General features: G+C 35.8%; 1 protein-coding gene and 1 long non-coding RNA gene across 3 annotated transcripts in view; one reads left to right on the forward strand and one right to left on the reverse strand.

Annotated features, from left to right (window-relative positions):
- The window catches only part of LOC149134011 (uncharacterized), a 14728-nt gene that overhangs the window by 1025 nt on the left and 8703 nt on the right, over positions 1–5000 (forward strand). The window lies entirely within an intron of this gene.
- Positions 4726–5000, reverse strand: part of LOC149134012 (uncharacterized) — a 27409-nt gene continuing 27134 nt past the window's right edge. For both annotated transcript variants that reach the window (XR_016243074.1, XM_089357272.1), the window contains exon 3: positions 4726–5000. This exon is cut by the window's right edge and continues 1308 nt beyond it. The gene's annotated coding sequence lies outside the window, so the exon portion shown is untranslated.

Below are 5000 nucleotides of genomic sequence, written 5' to 3' on the forward strand. Positions count from 1 at the left end.
AATAAAAGAAAAATAATAATCAAAAAGAAAAATTAGCCTGGATGAAGTTGGAGATCCTAATTCAGTTGAAACTTGAAACATTGGAGAGGATCCCCAACTTAATAGAGAGCCAAAGAGAGTAGCAATTGCAGATGGTAGTGAAGGGTTGAAGATCTAGCTGCTGGGTATAGAGGTCAAAATCCTAGAGAATTTTGGGGTTAACAGCTTAACTTACAGCCCTTCCTGTGACATGATTGTACTTCTCGACTGAAATATTGTATCCATTTCTTTTTATCAAGTGACCAGTGTAAACTATGACAAGCCTTATTATGACGGCGCTTATATCCTTTCTGAGCTAACTGTATTGTACCAGGCTCGAAAGTATTAATGGTTAATATTTTCCACTCTTTGGTATAATAAGCGGCACTTGTTCGTTGAAGGGATGGGATAAATATCCTTGTCCATTGAACTAATATTTAGTGTCATCTTGAACAACTACTATCAAATTCCCAGTTTCTTCCTTTAAATCTCTACGCTAGAGCCGCTCACACGATGCGTTACGATTATCCATGTAACTGACACTTCTACAAACGTTTCCTTTCTTTCACAAATTATCCTGCTTTGGTATGCTTTCTTTTATCCAAGTCAAATACAAGTCCTATTATTATTAATTACCGTGTTGCTGCGAGAACCGACAAAATGCTTTGCGGCATTACATTCTGAGGTCGACTTTGTCTTCCTGACACCTAGGGCAGAGGGTTTCTCATTGGTAGGCCATTAAAATAAATACACTAGGTTGTTCATTTACAGAGTCATGTGATAGAGAAAAAAGGAAAGAAAGAAGAGAGAAAAAGGAAAAAAATAAAAATATAAAAAATGTAAGCAAAGAAAAAAGGGGAAAAAAGTAAGGAAATTCACAGTGACAATCCTCTTCTCAATACGTGTGACGTACCAGTCAAGACAATCTTTTGCATTTCCTGAGTGGATGGTAAGCCAGGGATCATATTTAAATAATTTTCAGTTCCTTTTTTGATCATTCCAAGTGTTCCTACAATCACTGATATTGTAACCGTCTTGAGATGCCAAATCTTTTCGATTTCAATATGTAAATCTTTATATTTTCTGAGCTTATCAAATTCTCTTGCTGAGATATTATGGTCACAGGGTATGCTTATGTCAATCAATAAGTAGACTTTATTGTTTTGGTCTTTCACTACAATATCTGGTTTATTTGCTTTGATGGTCCGGTCTGTACATACTGGGAAGTCCCAAAGAATGGTTACATTTTCTCCCTCAGTTACAGCCTCAGATTAGTGTTTGCAACATTTGTCAGCAGTTTTGATTTTATAATGCCGACACATTATCCAATGTAGATATTGACCAACTCTGTCATGTCTTGATTTAGTACTCTACAGGTGCTAAAACCTTACACCCAGAGATAAGATGGTCCACTGTTTCAATCCCATCGTTGCAGTATCGGCACTTTGGGTTTATTCCATTTTTCCTCACATTGACTGGATAGTTCCGGGTCAATAAGCTCTGATCTTGAGCAGCCAAGATAAAGCCTTCATTCTCTGCTTTTATCCCTGAGCTCCGTAGCCACTGATGGGTGTGCTTTAATATTATTATTGTTGTTATTGTTGCTGTTGCTATTATTATTATTATTATTATTATTATTATTATTATTATTATTATTATTATTATTATTATTATTATTATTATTATTATTCATATACGCACAATAGATTAAATAGTAGGAAAAGAAAAGTTCTTAACATCGGGCTACAAATAACGTTATATGTGCAGAACCTTCCAAATTAGCCTAGCTATCCTCAATGACACTGTTTTTTGGAGCTGCACTAAACTAAGTTTCATATCTATTTCCTCTATCTATCTGTTCAAATCTAAAGGGATAGTTCTTAATGCACCTATAACTACATGGATGCATTTTCCCATGGCCTCTATTACTCCCTGGCTAGGTCCTGGTATTTTGCTATTTTCTCTATACTTATCATATTGCCTTTCTTATTTATTATTTAGGACTGTAAAGTCAATTATCTGGCATTTTTATGCTGTTTGTCTACTACTACTAAATCAGGCCTTTTAGCTTCTATTACTCTGTCAGCCTGAATGTTAAAACCCCACAAAAACTTATATTTCTTACTTTCTAACACTTTACTAGCTTCTTGTTCACACCATTTATCACTATAGTCAAATCCTAGCTTTCTACATAACTTCCAGTAGTTGTCAAGTATTTTCTTGTATTCTTTCTGCGCCAGCATGCTACATTCATTTACCATATGAATAACACTTTCCCCTACACTGGGAATCTACCTGGTTTTTGTCTATCTTAGCTTTTATTCAATTAGTCCTCAATGCTTGATATTGTGCTGCAACTAGCGAAATTTGTCTTCCTCTTCAGCCTTCTTTTCTGCAACCATAACAATGACTCACTATAACTATTTTTGGGAATCTACCATGCAAAGCCTTCTCTTGCCTGTTAGATAATATTTCTTCTTTTTTTCTGGTTTTTAACTTGATTTGGCTTTTTGGTTTCCCTATGTCCTACTGTTACGTTAGTAGCTCTCTTAATAAAATTTCTAGCTAATTCCATACAATCTTCTGCTGAAATTAACCATCTACCAACCTCCTTTCTAGGTAAGTATAATCCTGCTACTCCTGCTCTTGGGTGAAGTCTTCCATTCACATTCAATTCCTTCCTAGTTATTCTGTCTAGATTTGCTAATTCAGATTTTGTCCAATGTATAAAAACTGCTGAATATCTAAGTAATGATACTACCCAAGTATTTACAGTCTTCACTGGATTCGGACCATTTGGCTTTGACTTCATTAGCTTTCTCGCCCTTCTGATGTACTTCTCAATTTTTTTTCTTTTCCATCGTTAGTACACCGGCAGATTATAATACTCCTATGTACTTATAACTCATTCCTTATTCCAGTGACTGTAATGTCTGGCCAGCTGGTGATTGGGTGCTTTCACTGCTGACTACCTGTCCCTTTTTATGACTAATATCGAGCACTTAACTATACCAAATTCCATACCTATTTCTTTGCTGAGGAGTTTTGCAGTTTGAATTAAAGAATCTATCTCTTTTTTAATTCTTACTAAAAAGCTTCAGATCATCCATGTAGAGCAGATGGTTAATTTTTTCATTAATATCTCTAAACTTATACTCTGCCTTTGCTTTCTTAATACTAAACTGATGGGGGTTAAGCATAACAAATATTAAAGGGGATAAACCAGTCTCCATGGAAAATTCCTTTCTTGATATTAACTTTCTCTTAGGCTGTGTCACCTGAGTAGAGATCTACTTTCTCTCAGGCTGTGTCACCTGAGTAGAGATCTACTTTCCATTTCTTCATAACTATAGCTAATCAGCTCTCTTATTTTATCTGATTTATTGAATATACTCAGATATTCAGTCACCCATGAGTGTGGGATCATGCTATAGGCTTTCCTATAATCAATCCATGCTATTAAGGCGGCGAGCTGGTAGAAACGTTTGCACGCCAGGCGAAACGCTTAGCGGTATTTCGTCTGTCTTTACGTTCTGAGTTCAAATTCCGTCAAGGTCGACTTTGCCTTTCATCCTTTCAGGGTCGATAAATTAAGTACCAGTCGCGTACTGGGGTCGATATAATCGACTGACCCCCTCCCCCAAAATTTCGAGTCTTGTGCCTAGAGTAGAAAAGAATCTATCCATGCTATTGTTAATTTTTTCTTTCTTTATTTCACTTCTTTTAAAACTGCTTTGTCTATGTATAATAGATCATAACTTTCTTTAGCCTTCTTCCTGCAACCTTTCTGTTCTACTGGCAGAAAATTCTGCCTTTCAAGTTGCTTGTAAAGGCTTTCTGAGATCATTCCTGTTAACAGCTTCCACACTAATGGCAAGCAAGTGTTTGGTCTATAACTACTAGCTATATTTCCTTTGCTTTCGCCTTTCGTTAGGAGTACTGTTCTCCCTCAAGTCATCTAATCTAGTATTACTCCTCCACTTAGGCACTCTTGAAGTTGTTCCCTCAGTCTTCCATGTAAGCTACTAAATTTCTTTAACCAGTACCCTTGAACTAAATTTGGTCATGGGTCCTTCCAGTTCGGCATTTTCCCGAACACTTTACTCATTAATGCATTAGTTAGTCTTAGATCTGGCTGTTTCTCACTAACCACTTCTTCCCTTACTTTCTTTAACCATGCAGTATCTCCACTATGATTGACTGGCTTATCCAAAATATTACTCCAGAACATTTTAGCCTTTTCTGCATTAGGTTTCTCATCTTCAGTACTTTCTTCTACACAATTTATTTGGCTATAAAATCTTCTCTGGTCTGTCTCAAACAATCCGTTCTGTTGATACTGATCTATTCTTTTCTGATATCTGGAAAGCTTACCTGCAATTGCGATGATACGTTGATTCAACTCTTCCATATATCTATTCCAAATAATTTCTCTTTAACTAAGTATTTTTTTCACAAAAGAAGATATAAATCTTGTGTTTCCTAACTTGTTCGGTTTCCAGGCTTCTATTCTACTCGGATCTTGTCTTAAAGTCTTCATATTATTTTCTAATCTCCTCCACATTTCTTCTTTCCTAATCTTTCCTTGAGGAATACCTAATCTTCTAGTAACTACTCCCCTCCTGCATAGATCAGTAAGTTAGTGTCACTTATATTTTTAGTATTTATCTCACTGATTCTCTAGTTATATCTAGAAACGTTCGTAGTCATATCTAGTAACTTACTTCTCTTGACATAATTTAATGCCGTTAATCTTTTTCTTTCTTCTTTACTCATTGCTTTTTGCAACTCATCAAAAATCTTTTAATCTTCTTCATTTAAGTAGCTTAAGTCGCTGGTGCTAGTTGTCCTTTCCTGATCGGTAATGCCATTATCATTTTCGTTTAGGTTCTCCTTTGGTTTGAACTGTATCTCTTATGCTGTTGTTGGTCTTTTCTAAAGCTTGGTCTTTCTTTTCCAATTCTCTTTCGATCTCTTCTACC

The sequence above is a fragment of the Octopus bimaculoides genome, chromosome 9 (genome assembly GCF_046866305.1).
Source record: "Octopus bimaculoides isolate indiv1 chromosome 9, ASM4686630v1, whole genome shotgun sequence".
In the NCBI taxonomy this organism is placed as follows: Eukaryota; Metazoa; Mollusca; class Cephalopoda; order Octopoda; family Octopodidae; genus Octopus; species Octopus bimaculoides.